The sequence below is a fragment of the Macaca thibetana genome, chromosome 5, assembly GCF_024542745.1.
Source record: "Macaca thibetana thibetana isolate TM-01 chromosome 5, ASM2454274v1, whole genome shotgun sequence".
NCBI classification, from domain to species: Eukaryota; Metazoa; Chordata; class Mammalia; order Primates; family Cercopithecidae; genus Macaca; species Macaca thibetana.
Window position 1 is genome coordinate 180,903,444 of NC_065582.1, and position 15,551 is coordinate 180,918,994.

Below are 15,551 nucleotides of genomic sequence, written 5' to 3' on the forward strand. Positions count from 1 at the left end.
AAGGAGTGATTCCACTTTCTTTGGTGTCTGAGAAATACACGTCTGAGGGGCAGCATCAGGTCTCCCCACCCACGGACCTCACCCTGGCTCTCCCCTCATAAATCTGACCTCTAACTGTAACTGCCTTGGCCTCATTCCGTGGGTGTGGATGCTCCTGCTTGAAACGCATTTTCCAGCCCGCCAAATTCTTGGGAGAGTTTCTTCCACTCTCCAAGCGCTGAGAGCTACAAAGTTCAATCTGGCTTTCCAGATGTTTTTTCCTTACCATTACTAACGGAAGAAATCAAGAAGCGCGGGGCAGAAGGGCCCTGCTCCCTCCAATCAGAGCCTAGCCCGGGGCCAGAGCAGGAAGCGCGGCGGTGGGACGCGCGGTGACAGCCCCTCGCCCCCCGGGACCCGCCAGCCAGGGCAGAGGTCAGTGCGGTCTGTGTGGCCGCTGCGCGACAGCTCTGGGCCCGCGCCTCTCGCTTCCTCCCGCCAGGCAAGTGAGAGGATAAACCATGGGGCGGGGGCAGTGCGCCCCCACCAACCGCGCCCCCCGCGCACGGACCCCCACTACACGCGCGTCCCAGGCGGGGTCGACCCAGACGAGCCACGGAGCGGCGCGCAGCCCCACTAGCAGGGCGGCCAGGACCCACAGGACGCGCGCGCGGGGTCAACGCAGCCACCTATATAGGTGACAAAACACTCAGGAAGCCGTCATGCGGGGCCGGGAAAGAGCCCCCACCCTGAGTCACGGACTCCCTCGTCCGAAGGTTCGCGCAGTCCCCTCGGTGAGTCTGGCGAAGCAGTCTCGCTGCCAGGGAGGGCAGAGAGGGCGGCGGAGTCTCCCACTCGCGGTGACCCGGCCCCGCCCCACGAGTGGGACCTCGCAGGGCCCCCTCTGCCGTACGCGGGGACCAGCCACGCCGCGGGGGACCGGGCAGAAGCCAGCGCCCGGGTCCATGCAGTCCCCCCCCTCGCGACGACAGACGCGGGGAGCCGAGGAGCAGTAGGGACCGGCCCCCACCCGCAGGGCGACCAGGACCCCCGCGCGGGCCCACCCGGTATCGCAGCAGGCGCGAAGCCCCCGGTGCCACCCGAGCCCGAGACAAAGCCCAGGCGCAAGGACCCCGGATCCCGACCCGACGGACCCTGCGGAGCCCAGCTTGGAGCCGCCACGCCCGGGGCAGAGACCCCCGCCCGGTCCGGAGACCCCGTCGCCCGTCCCGCCGTCTCACCTCAGGCCGCCGCCTCGCAGCGCTAGCTCCTCGCCGCCGCGCCTGGGCCGACTGGAGCGCAGCTGAGCAGCCGACAGAGCCGCCGCAGCCTCAACAATGGAGCCCCGGGGCGGGGCCGCCGCCGCCGCTTCAGCCCGTGTTCCCCGCTCAGGATCCGGCTCGGATCAAGGAGCTGCACCTGGCGCGGGGCCCCGGCCGGGAAACACACCGCGCAGGTGCACACGGCCCCGCCCGCCCGCCCGCCCCCCGCCCCGCCCCCAGCGGTGCCGGTCGCCCAGGGCCCGCCCCCCGACCAATGGGGAGCGAGCTGCACGGAGAGGGCGGGGCCTGGGGGAACAAAGGGAGGTTGGGCGGGGCGGCGCTGGGACTGGGCGTGCGGGGTCCTGGGGGAGGACCGGACGCAAGAGCTGGCCGGATCCTGGCCTCCTAGAAGACCCAGCTCAACGTCCACCTGGAGTCTGCTCTACAGGACGCGCTCATCTCAAGCCCAGAACTCAGGCTTTTAGGGCAGAGAGCGAGAGACAGGCTTGCTTTACAAAAAGGGAAACTGAGGTCCAAGGAATAGGATGGCCTGCTGCCCGAAGTCACGTAGTCCCATTCACTCGTTCACCTTGTCATTCAGCAAACATTTGGAAGCACGTATGGTGGGCGTTAGGAGTGAAGTAGGGCCGGGCGCGGTGGCTCAGCACCTGTAATCCCAGCACTTTGTGGGGCCCAGGCAGGTGGATCACTTGAGGCCAGGAGTTCGAAACCAGCCTGGCCAACAAGATGAAACCCAATCTCTGCTAAAAATACAAAAACTTAGCCGATCGTGGTGGCGCGTACCTGTGGTTCCAGCTACTGGGAAGGCTGAGGCAGGAGAATCGTTTGAACCCGGGAGGTGGAGGTTGTAGTGAACTGAGATGGTGCCACTGCATGCGCTCCTGCCTGGGCGACAGAATGAGACTCTGTCTCCAAAAAAAAAAAAAAAATTAATAGATGGGAAGTAGAAGCGAACTTAGGGCTTCCCTGAAGGAGCTTGGCCAAGGAGTACCTGAAATGTCTCTGCATCTCTTTAAGGTCTGATAAAGGAACCAGGAGCGAGCGCTAATCACTTCCCTTTCCTGCCTCAAAGCTTTCATGTGTTTGCTGTTCCCCGCCTGAAATGCCAAGTTCCAATGGTATTTATTTATTTATAGAAATGGGGTCTCCCTATGTTGCTCAGGCTGGTCTCAAACTCCTGGCCTCAAGCTACCCTCTCGTCTCAGCCTCCCAAAGTGTTGGGATTACAGGCATGAACCACTGTCCCCAGCCCTGATCGTCTTTAAAAACGTCTTTCCTCATCTTATTTGAGCTTCCTGCTTCATGTGCCCCCACACACTTGGTTTCCCTGTACTTCCATAGCTGCTCCTCGGTGGGTCCCGGGGACCCACCCCCTTCTCTGCCCAACTTGTATATGTCTGGGCTCAGGCCAAATGCCCTTCCATTTGCAGTGGGCACTGCCACAGGAAATCTCATGCCCTTCTGGGCTTCACAAACCATCCACATGCTCTGCTGCCTGCCAGAGACATCTATCCCAGTCAGATGCCCAGCCCTGACCTTTCCCAAAGCCCCAGCTGGACACAGGGAAGCATCTCAAATTTTCTGCGGGCCAAAACAGAGTGCTTTATTAGTGTCCTAACCTGCTCATCCACATTCTTCTGATTCTCTGTAAACAGCCCCTCCATCCACCCAGCTGCTCAGGTGAAAATCTCAAATCCTCCTCCAGTCCTTCCTCCCCGAACCTCTCATGCAGCCCTCTGCCTTCCTAGGACACTGAGCACCCCTCACTCCCAGCGCCAGCTGGGGTGCTGTCTGAGTGGCTGCCACCCACGTGGCATGAAGTGTGACCTTTCGCCCGGTGTGGTGGCTTATGCCCGTAGTCACAGCACTTTGGGAGGCTGAGGCGGGCAGATCGCTTGAGGCCAGGAGACTGGGACCAGCCTGGCCAATACGGTGAAACTAAAATACAACAATTAGCCAGGCATGGTAATGCGTGCCTATCGTCCCAGCTACCCTACCCAGGAGGCTGAGGCAGGAAAATTGCTCAAACCTGGGAGGCAGAGGTTGCAGTGAGCCAAGGTGACACCACTGTGCTCCAGCCTGGGCAACAGAGTGAGACTCTGTCACAAATTAAAAAAAAAAAAAAAAAAAAAAAAAAAAAAAAAAAAAAGAAGAAAGAGAAGAAGTGTGACCTCTCTAAGGCAAGGCAGTGTCCCACTCTGATTCACTTCCATGTGTAAAACAGGACCTGCACCCTGAAGGCACTCACTCAGGGAGGCTGCTGGGATGGGTGGATGCACAGTTCAGGTCTTCATGGTGGTTGGGCCTGACCCCATCCGCATCGCTCTTCCCACACACACCTGCACACTCATCACTCCCACGCTCGCACCCACCACTGAAAACCTGGCCCCTAATCTGATTTGCCTAACAAGGTCCCCGGATGAACAACACATGCTTCCCTACCTCTCCCCTGCTAGGGCCCCACCGTGTTCTGGGATGTACTCAGGGATCAGGAGAACAAAACCTCAGGGGGTGAAAGGACATTCCAGGGTGCAGGCCTCTGCATCCCCCTCCATGCCCTCACCCCTGCCTGACACACCCTCACCCCTGTACTTGGCCAGCTCCTACCAACCCTTAAAGTCTCACCAAGTTCAGTGGTGACAGCCACACCCTAAAGTGACTGACCCCCCAATGACCTATGCCCTTGCATAGTCTTCCTGACCTTGGGTACGAGCAAAACCGGTGACTGGCTTCTAACCCATAGAGCCTGGCAAAAGCAATGGGATGTCATTGTCACAGTGCATCACCTTCCCACACTAGAGAGAAAGGTTCCGTCTGCAGGCGCTACAGGAGGGAGATGCTGTGCTGAGAAAGGACCTTTGGAGGGGCCCCGTAGGCAAGGAAGCAAAAAGCTGGGCCCTTGCTAAGCGGGTCCGAGGAAATGAATTCTGCCAGTAACCTCGGCAGACCTGGAAATGGGGATTCTGCCCTGGTGGAGCCTCAGATGAGGATGCAGCCCAGCTGCTTAGCGTGAGATCCCCAGCACAGGACCCACTAAAATGTGCTCAACTCCTAGCTTGCCAAAATTGGCTTAAAGGTGTGTGTTGTTTTAAGCTTCTAAGTGTTTAGTTATTGCCTATGAAAGTGTTAAAATATGAGACAATAACTTAGGTCCCCTACCCATCACACACATTCTGCTTTCTGGCATTCATCACAATTATACTTATTGATTTAAAATCTCCCTCTTGACTGGGTGCAGTGGCTCAGGAGTTCCAGACCAGCCTGGCCAACATGGTGAAACCCCATCTCTACTAAAAATACAAAAATTAGCTAGATGTGGTGGTGCAATCCTGTAATCCCAGCTACTCGGAAGGCTGAGGCAGGAGAATTGCTTAAATCCAGGAGGCAGAAGTTGCAGTGAGCCGAGATTACACCATTGCCCTCCAGACTGAGTGACAAGAACAAAACTCTGTCTCAAAAAAAAAAAAAAAAAAAAAAAAAAAAAAAATTGTCTCTTGCCACTAGCATGAAGGTCCCATGAGAAGAAAAATGGAAACTCTTGCTGATAACAGTGCCCCCAAATGCCCAGCACCGTGTAGCTCTAGGGCAGTTGGTCGATGGTGGACGCTGCTGGTTGGAGGGCCCAGCTGGCCCCCCCAGCTGCCTTCTCTCTGGTCATGTTCCATTATAGAGAACAGAATAGTTTCTTGCCTTTCCAGAGTCCCTCTTAGTGGGATTGGCCAAGTGACATTGTCCTGCCCCGGGAGACATAAGTGGAAGTTGGCCGAAAGGTTTCTAGCCTTGGTGTGCTGGGACGATTTGAACCAGGACATGACAGCTGACCGTCCATTGTTCGGGAATTCTGCAAGTTGGTTGTTCAACACATTCAGTACTTCAAAATATTAAATAATATAAACTCGCAAATTAAAAAATGCATTAGACCAGATGCAGTGGCCCACGTCTAACACATTGGAAGCCTGAGGCAGGAAGATCACTTGAGCCCAGGAGTTCAAGACCAGCTTAGGCAAAAAAGGAAGACCCTGTCTCTACAAAAAATTTTAAAATTAGCTAGGCATGGTGGTGTGTGCATGCAATCCTAGCCACTCAGGAGGCTGAGATGGGAGGATCGCTTGAGCCATCTGTTCAAGGCTCCAATGAGCTATGATAGTGCCACTGCACTCCAGCCTGGGTGACAGAGCCAGACCCTGTCTCAGAAATAAATATATTTCATATATTAATAAATTTATAATAAATGTATGTATATACACATTTATGTATTATAATTATATATTTAGACATAAATATAGGTATGAATATGGCTCACTGCAGCCTCCATCTCCCAGACTCAAACAATATTCCTACCTTAGCCTCCTGAGTAGCTGGGACTACAAGCACATGCCACCAAACCCAGGTAATTTTTTTGGTTTTATTTCTTTTGTAGAGATAGGGTCTTGCCATGTTGCCCAGGCTGGTCTCGAACTCCTGAGCTCAAGCAATCCTCCTGCCTCGGCCTCCCAAAGTGTTGGGATTACAGGTGTGAGCCACCATGCCCAGCTGAAACTGAAATTTTCTGATCTCTTGGGACCTCAGAAAATAAGTCAAACCCTTCTTTTCCACCATAGCCCTTCTGATGTAAAGAGTTTTCATTCTCTGGAAAAACAAATCAGGGTTTATTGATCCAAGAGTTGGACCAACCCAGTTGGTGGAAACTCCTAATCTAGTTTGATACCGTGAAGGACTAATTGCTGGAATGAGTGACCGACTGGAGACTTCTTCCCAGGCTTTTGCATTAACACATCTTTTGAGGAAAAAATATAATCACGAACTATTCATATGCCAAAGAAAGCTTCATCTCCATGACACCTTTGATGCAGTCCTCTTCAAGGGAGTAAAGCTCGCCTCTGGCACCTGGGCACCTGGTGGAGATTCTGGGCCCAGTTTAGGATGTGCTGTCAGTTCGCCAGTGCAGTCAGAGCTCACAAGGCTGCTGCATGCTTTATCGATAACTAATCGATAATCACAGTTAATAATTGCATTAGTTATTGATAATGCACGCAGTAGCCTTTCGAACTTTTATTGCCTCACCCCACCTAAAGGCTTAAAACAACTCACCTTTATTATCTCATAGTTTCTGTGGGTCAGAAGCTTAACTGGGTGCCTGTGGCTTAAGGTTTCTCCCAAGGCTGCAATCAATCCATGAGCTGGGGATGTGGTCCCATGAAAAGTCTGAACTCAGAGAAATGTTTCCAAGCTCACTCGTGTGGCTGTATGCAGGCCATATTTTCTCACCAGCTGCTGGCCTTCTTCCATTGCTGGATTAGTCCATTCTCACATTGCTAGGAAGAAATAACTGAGACGGAGTCACTTCCAAGAGAAGAGGTTTTATTGGCTCCTAGCTCTGCAGTCTGTACAGGAAGCATAGCAGCATCTGCTTTTGGGGAGACCTCAGGAGGCTTCCAATCGTGGTGGTAGGTAAAGGGGGAGCAGGCATATCACAGGGTGAAAGCAGGAGCAGGAGGATGAGGGGAGAGGCACTGCACACTTTTAAATGACCAGATTTCATGAGAACTCACTCCTTATCAGGACAGTACCCAGGGAGATAGTGCTAAACCATTCATGAGAAATCCACTCCCCACATAAGCCAATCACCTTCACCAAAACTCCACCTCCAACACTGGGGATTGTATTTCAATGTCAGATTTGAGTGGGAACACACATCCAAACTCTTATCAGTTCCTTACTGCATGAACCCCACATAGGGTAACTCACAAGAAGGCAGCCCACCTCCCCTCAGCACAAGCAGGTGGGGGAGCAAGAGAAAGCGCCTGAGATGGAAGCCACTGTCTTCTTATAACCCAGGACTGAAAGTGACATGCCATCACTTTTGCTGTCTTCTGTTCCTTAGAAGCAAGTCAGTAGGTCCAGCTCACACTCAAGGGGAGAAGACCACACAAGGGCAAAATTACTGAGGAGTGGGGATCATCGCAGGGGCCGCCTGCCACAGCTGCTGAAAACTGGTGTGTAAAACAAAATCTTGGCTTGACTTGGTGGCTCACGCCTGGAATCCCAGCACTTTGGGAGGCCAAGGTGGGCGGGCAGATCGTTTGAGCTCAGGAGTTCGAGATCACCCTTGGCAACATGGTGAAATCCCATCTCTACAAAGAATACAAAAATCAGCCAGGCACTGGGGTCCCAGGTACACAAGAGGCTGAGATGGGAGGATGGCTTGAGTCCCAGGAGGTAGAGGTTGCAGTGAGCTGACACTGGGTGACTGCGTTCCAGCCTGGGCTACAGAGCCAGACCCTGTCTCAAAAAGTAAAACCGAAAATAAAAAATGAAAAAAATCAGACGGGCTCAGTGGCTCATGCCTGTAATCCCAGCACTTTAGGAGGCTGAGGCGGGTGGATCACGAGGTCAGGAGTTCAAGACCAGCCTGACCAACGTGATGAAACCCCGTCACTACTAAAAATATAAAAATTACCCTGATGTCGTGGTGCATGCCTGTAATCCCAGCTACTCAGGAGGCTGAGGCAGGAGAATTGCTTGAACCTGGGAGACAGAGGTTGCAGTGAGCCAAGATCACACCACTGCACTCCAGCCTGGGCGACAGAGTGAGACTCCATGTCAAAAAAAAAAAAATATATATATATATATATATATATATATACACACACACACACATTAAAAGCAGCCATAGAAAACAAACATCACATCATTCTAGGCAGTAACCAAAGGAAATACAAGGGACTTCTCATTAGAAATAACGGAAGCCAGCCGGGTGCGGTGGCTCACGCCTATAATCCTAACACTTTGGGAGGCCAGGGCAGAGAGATCACCAGAGATCAAGAGTTCAAGACCAGCCTGACCAATATGGCAAAACCCCATCTCTACTAAAAATACAAAAATTAGCTGAGCGTGGTAGTGCATGCCTGTAATCCCAGCTACTTGGGAGGCTGAGGCACAAGAATCGCTTGAACCCAGGAGGCAGAGGTTGCAGTGAGCCAAGATCGTGCCATTGCATTCCAGCCTTGGTGACAGAGCGAGACTCCATCTGAAAAAAGAAAAAAGAAAAGAAATAATGGAAGCCAAAGGCAATGGAATAACAACAGTCTTGTCATGTTGAAATAGAAAGAAAAAACCTTTGTCAATCCATTTCCTGCAAAATCTACAATCTCTACTACCACTCACACACACTGTCTTCAGCCCCCTTTGTACACATGACATAATATGAAAAGAGCCACTTCCTGGCGGGCCCCAAGGAGCTCACGATTTTTACACGACTTCGCGCCTTAGCAGACTCTGGTCTATCAGGTTATTATGGTGGTGTGGTGTCTTGGCATAAGTTTGAGAGTAAAAACAATCATGTTTTGAAACCCAGTTCTAACACCTCTATGACCCTGAGCGTCTCAGCTTCTCTGAGCCTCAGCAGCTGTATCAGTAAAATATGATAATACCTGCCATGCTGGAGTTTTCTTAGAATTAAATGAGACTGTATAGGTAAATTGCCTATCACGTAGTGGTCACCTCATAGATGTAAGTTTTTGGTTTTGGTTTTTTGGGGTTTTTGGTTTGTTTGTTTGCTTGTTTTTTTGAGACAGAATCTCACTCTGTTGCCCAGGTTGGGGTGCAGTTGCGATCAGGGCTCACTGCAACCTCCACCTCCCAGATTCAAGTGATTCCCGAGTCCCTTGCCCCAGCCTCCCAAGCAGCTGGGACTATAGGCGCCCACCACCATGCCCGGCTAATTTTTGTATTTTTAGTAGAGACAGGGTTTCACTGTGTTGGCCAGGCTAGTCTCCAACTTCTGACCTCAAGTGATCTGCCCGCCTCGGCCTCCCAAAGTGCTGGGATTACACGCATGAGCCACCATGCCTGGCCAAGTTTTTGGTTTTTTCTGGCAAGCAAACTCCTACCCATTCTTCAAGACCCAGTTCTTGTCACCTCTTCCCCAAAGCTGTCCCAGCTCCTCAGAAGGGCATCCCTGCCTCTCCACCATCTCACAGCTGCCCTATCTTATCATACTTAACACCCCATACAATCACAGTCTGTTTCTAGATCTGTCTCTCCCATGCAACAGGGAACTCATCCAGGGCAGAGACTCATCCTTATCTTCCTGGCTGGCACCCACGAGGTGCCTGGCTCCATAGTACACACTCCATGAATATTTGTTATTTGATTGGAAACAGTTGGGGGTTAAAATGATCGTATGCTGAGCATTTTTATGCTGCAAACTTACCAGCCTCCCAGCCATCCTTTCCAACTCCCTTCCCTATTATCATGGAAGGAGGGACTTGCCCTCCCCAGGTTTGACTCGGTTGTCACTTTCACTGGCCACCGTGTGTTAAACAGCACCTCTCGTCACTCTCCCCCTTATCCTGCATGTTTTTCCATAGCATGTATCCTCCCCCAGCACAGGGATTGTCTGTCTGCTCCCCACACCCCGGATAGAAGCTCCAGGGTTTTATCTGTCTTGCTCACTGTCATATCTGAAGATTCTGGAGGAGTGCCTGGCACCTGGCAGGCTCTCAGTAGTTTTCTGTTGAATTAATCAATCAATCTCATGTGGCTGTCTAGAGTCTAAGTCTTCACAATAATGCCTGGCGGGACTACGCCCTCAGGCTCTCAGCACGTGCTGGTTTTGCTTCCTCTTCTTCCTCCTGCCTTCCCTCTCTCCATCCCTCCTCTTCCTCTTTCCCCTTGGTACTTGTGCGCTCAGGTCTCTCTCATTACAAGATTCTACATCAGCCACGCGTCACCCACATCAACAGGCCCTCCACCTCCCCTCCGCCCCCCATCTGCTGCCCCAGCCTCTTCACCCACCCCAGTGCAGGCACGTATGCCCTGGTGAGCTCTTCTGCAGCCCCAGGTTCTCCATATCTTCTGCCTGGGTTCTGCCACTCCACTTGACAACACTCTCCTTACCAAGGTCACTGAAACGCTTTAGGACTAAATCCAAAGGACACACTTTGGTCCTAGCTGACTTGATCTCACCTCATCGTCGCTCTCTGGGTCCCTCCTTTTCACACCTGGGACTCCTTTGCCGTCTGTTGTGCCATGCCCGCTTGAGCTACCTTCTCGGGCCTCTGCCTATCCTCCATCAAGCTCAGAAAGGCCTTGGGTTCCTCTAAGTTGCTCCACGCCCTCAGCTCTGCTTGCTCAGCTCTGTCTCCCTGAGCAATCTCACACAGGTGATGACACTGGCCATCCCTCCCAGACAGCTGTACCCACCCATCCCTGTCTACTGGGCCTCCAGCCTGTGGTTCAGTCTCTCTTGGGCACCTCCACCTGGGCGGACACAGGTGGGCACATCAAACACGACACCCAGCAGACGGAACACATCTCCTTCCGCCCACCCCAGGCTACTCTTCCCGGGTTCCTGCTCTCTGAACAGCCCCACCATCCGTCCCCTTGCTCACACCAGAAGGCAGGGCCCAGTGCATATTTGGTATTTGATTGGAAACAATATTCAGGGGTGCAAAGAGAGGCTGCACCCCTCCCCCTCCCTGTCCCCGTTCTGCATCACCGTGAGGCCAGGCGAATCTGTCCTCGGGATCCACATCCTCCTCCCCAGCCCTCGGTCCCCTCCCTGTCCCCATTCCACATCACTGTGAGGTCGGGTGTACCTGTCCTCTGGATCCATGTCGTCCTCCCCAGCCCTTCACACTTCTCCAGGCCTTTGCTTCTCTCCACAGAGGTATGACAGAAGAATCCCTCAGTCTCCCCATCTCCAGACCTGGCACCTCCAATCCATCCTCCTCAGGACAGCCCAGGGTAAAGGAAGAGGGATGGTAGTCGTCCTTCCAGAACAAATCTCAAAAGTCCTTTCCTTGAGGAAAGCAGCTGTCTAGGTCTGGGAAGCCTCTCTGGTTCCAGGAGGATGGGCTGGGGCAGAGAAGCAGATAGACAGCGGAGCTGCTCTGGAGGAACGTGCTGGCCACCAGGGTTGGGGAGCAACGCGGGGAGCAGAGGGCAAGGTGGGGGGTGGGCAGCAGGGAGGAAGAGGAAGAGGCTTGCGGGAGAGTCCCGTGGTGGGAATTGCCTGGGGCATTTTGAGAACAAGGATGTCTAAAGACCAGTCTTGCGCTCTCCCAGCTGCGAGGAAACCTCCTCCTGACTTTCATGAGCTGTACTGGGAGGGTCCTGGTACATAAAAGCGGGGTGATATGGTTTGGCTCTGTGTTCCCACCGAGATCTCATCCTGTAGCTCCCATCATTCTCATGTGTTGTGGGAGGGACCCAGTGGGAGGTAAGTGAATTATGGGGACAGGTCTTTCCCATGCTATTCTCATGATAGTGAATAAGTCTCACAAGAGCTAATGGTTTTAAAAACAGGAGTTTCCCTGCACAAGTTCTCTTCTCTTGTCTGCTGCCATGTGAGATGTGCCTTTCTGCCATGATTGTGAGGTCTCCCCAACCATGTGGAACTGTAAGTCCAATAAACCTCTTTCTTTTGTAAATTGTCCAGTCTCGGGAATGTCTTTATGAGAAACATGAAAATAGACTAATACTGGGTGGGGGCTGGTTCATGTCTGGGTCAGCTTGGAGCTGGGAGAGGGGCTGGCTGCAGGAGATGACACTTCAGTATTCTTACCAAATCCTTCAGAATTTCACACACTTTTATCCAATAAGTGGATTTAACCAGTTCAATCAAAGCCACCAACCTTTTCTGAGGTTGCAGGGTTAGTACATACATGGAATTCTGACTAGCCAGCCAAACAGTGATAAAATGCAGGTGTGGAACTCCTGCCCCCAAAAGCCTAATGATATTTCCTTCCGCAACAGCTCACAGCTCACACCAATATCTTTTTAAAAAAAATTTAGGTCCTCTGCACAAGGACTCATGCATTTAAGTTCTCACATGGGGTGTGAACCAGCTTAGAAAACCTGGGAGGTGGCATTAGGGCTCCTTCCTGGGCTTGGGGCTAGAGTAGTCTCTCTCTGCTTCCTTTGGCCTTAGGTTTTCCTCCTGCAGAGTCAGGACATGGGACTGGATGATTTCTAAAGACTCCTGTACCATGGGCACTGTCTGTGATGAATATGATTTTTTTTTTTTTTTTTTTTTTTTTTTTTGAGATGGAGTCTCGATCAGGCTGGAGTGCAGTGGCATGATACTGGCTCACTGCAAGCTCCACCTCCCAGATTCACACCATTCTCCTGCCTCAGCCTCCCAAGTAGCTGGGACTACAGGCACCCGCCACCACGCCTGGCTAATTTTTTGTATTTTTAGTAGAGATGGGGTTTCACTGTGTTGGCCAGGATGGTCTCAATCTCCTGACCTCATGATCCACCCGCCTCGGCCGCCCAAAGTGCTGGGATTACAGGTGTGAGCCACCACGCCTGGTCTGAATATTATTATTTTAATTAAGCTCTCCATCCATCCATCCATCCATCCATCCATCCATCCATCCATCCCTCCATCCCTCCATCCCTCCATCCATCCATCCATTCATCCATTCATCCATCCATCCATTCATTCAGTGTTTATCTTTTAACAGTGATAGGTGAGCTGTGCATCTTGACACAAGACAATGAGGCTGGGCACAGTGGCTTACACCGGTAATCCCAGCACTTTGGGAGGCCAATGTGGGAGGATGACCTGAGGTCAGGAGCCTGTCCAACATGGCGAAACCCTGTCTCTAGTAAAAATACAAAAATGAGTTGGGCATGCCTCTGTAATCCCAGCTACCCAGGAGGCTGATAGCTACCCAGCTATCCTGAGGCAGGAGAATTGCTTGAACCTGGGAGGTGGAGGTTGCAGTGAGCTACGACTGTGCCACTACACGCTCCAGCCTGAGCGATAGAGTGAGACTCCATCAAAAAAAAATAAAGAAAGAAAGAAAAGAAAATGATTCATACGGCACCTGTGCTAGCAACTAGTTTCCCTTTAGGGCTCTTTACTGAAGAAAATGGCTGCACAATGGGCATCATTCAGGGCTGCAGAATGCGGCCCCTGTGTGAGGAAGATGGAGAGGAGGAGGGCCCCAGGAACTGGAGAATGCGTGGGCTTAGAGCTCCGTGGTCCTGGGCTTGAATCCCATGCCGCCACTCACCAACTGTACGACTGCAGATGTTGCCTTGTGTCTCTGAGCCTCCATTTGCTCATATGTAAAATGGAATGGGTGTGCTGGTTCTGTTATGTGATGAGTCACAAAAACTCCCAGTACTGGGCCTGACATGTGGCCCACTCTCAAACACAGTGACTACAGAGCTTAAAAACATGGCTGTTGGCATCAAAGACTCTTTGCTTTGAATCCCAGATCTGCCACGTACTAGCTGCATGATCTCAGGCTGTTTACTTAGCTTCGCTGAGCCTCAGTCTCCTCATCTGTAAAGTGGAGATGATAATACCTGTTTTACAAAGCTGTTCTGAGAATTGAACTGTACAATGCTGTAAAATACCTAGCCTGGTGTCTGGCACAGAGCAAACACTGAGTTAATGGTAGTTGCTGATACATAAAGATGAGGAGGAGGAGGAGAAAGAAGAGGAGGGTGAAGACTTCTGAGAAATGAAATATGGATAGGCCTTGATTGAAAATGGTAAGGTGGCCGGGTGTGGCAGCTCACACCTGTAATCCCAGCACTTTGGGAGGCCGAGGCGGATGGATCACCTGAGTTCAGGAGTTCGAGACCAACCTGGCCAACGTGGTAAAACCCCATCTGTACTAAAAATACAAAAATTAGCCAGGTGTGGTGGTGGGCGCCTGTAATCCCAGCTACTCTGAAGGCTAAGACAGGAGAATCGCTGGAACCCAGGAAGTGGAGGTTGCAGTGAGCTGAGATTGTGCCACTGCACTCCAGCCTGGGCGACAGAGCAAGACTCTGTATCAAAAAAAAAAAAAAAAAAAAAAAAAAAAGAAAAGAAAAGAAAAAAGAAAAAAAGAAAGAAAAAGAAAAAAGAAAAAAAGAAAATGGTAGCTTTTAGATGCCTCATCTCAACAGAATGATTTTTTATTTATTTATTTATTTATTTTTTGCCTTCTGCCAACAAAACAATTTCCTTAAGGGAACATTTCCACTTCTGGTTCCCTTCAGATTCAAATTCCCTGTACATATTGTTTTCCTCTAATTACATTTTATGTGAAGCTCCCATTGATTTCAATGGGACTCCTTTAAGTACTGGCAGAAGACGTACCCTGCTTGAATGCTCTCTCGAACAGTGAAAGACAATGTCTCCGTTTTTCTCATTTCAGCAATATGTGTATGTTGAGTTTATTTATATAATTCCAACTCCCACATTTTTTTGCAGAGTTTCATGATTTCCCAAAAGTGTGTAGATATTTCTTCTAGAGACTTCTGTGAAAAACATTTTACTATACACCAATCTTGCCTATGGTTGTTAAACTCTTAAATAAAACATCAATGAAGAAAATTCAACAGTACATCAACAAATAAAATAATAAGATACTCAATTATTATATCTATTATTATATTCTATAACAATATATATTTTTCTGAGACGGAGTTTCACTTTTGTTGCCCAGGCTGGAGTGCAATGGCTCGACCTCGGCTCACTTCAACCTCCGTATCCCGGGTTCAAGAGATTCTCCTGCCTCAGCCTCCCGAGGAGCTGGGATTAGAGGCATGTGCCACCAGGCCTGGCTAATTTTGTATTTTTAGTAGAGACAGGGTTTCTTCATGTTGGTCAGGCTGGCCTCCAACTCCTGACCTCAGGTGATCTGCCCACCCTGGCCTCACAAAGTCCTGGGATTACAGGCATGAGCCACCACGCCCAGCCTATAATGATTAAAAAAAAACCAAAAGGTCTGACCAGGTAGAGTTTATACCAGGAATGCAAAGCCAGGAATGCAAATATGGCTCAATATTAGTAAATTCAGCCGGGCGCGGTGGCTCAAGCCTGTAATCCCAGCACTATGGGAGGCCGAGACGGGCGGATCACGAGGTCAGGAGATCGAGACCATTCTGGCTAACACAGTGAAACCCCGTCTCTACTAAAAATACAAAAACTTAGCCGGGCGAGGTGGCAGGCGCCTGTAGTCCCAGCTACTCGCGAGGCTGAGGCAGGAGAATGGCGTAAACCCGGGAGGCGGAGCTTGCAGTGAGCTGAGATCCGGCCACTGCACTCCAGCCTGGGTGACAAAGCGAGACTCCGTCTCAAAAAAAAAAAGAAAAAAAAAAAAAAATATATATATATATATTAGTAAATTCAGGCTGGGCACAGTGGCTCACACCTGTAATGCCAGTGCTTTGAGAGGCAGAGGCAGAATTGCTTGTGGCCAGGAGTTCAAGACCAACCTGGGCAACACAGCGAGACCCTGACTCTACAAAAATACTTTTTAAAAAATAGCTGAG

General features: G+C 51.0%; 1 protein-coding gene and 1 pseudogene across 1 annotated transcript in view; one reads left to right on the forward strand and one right to left on the reverse strand.

The window, feature by feature from the left end:
* Positions 1 to 15,551, reverse strand: part of GRPEL1 (GrpE like 1, mitochondrial) — a 972,139-nt gene that overhangs the window by 899,194 nt on the left and 57,394 nt on the right. The window lies entirely within an intron of this gene.
* LOC126954469 (collagen alpha-1(I) chain-like) lies at positions 666 to 1,650 on the forward strand (annotated as a pseudogene).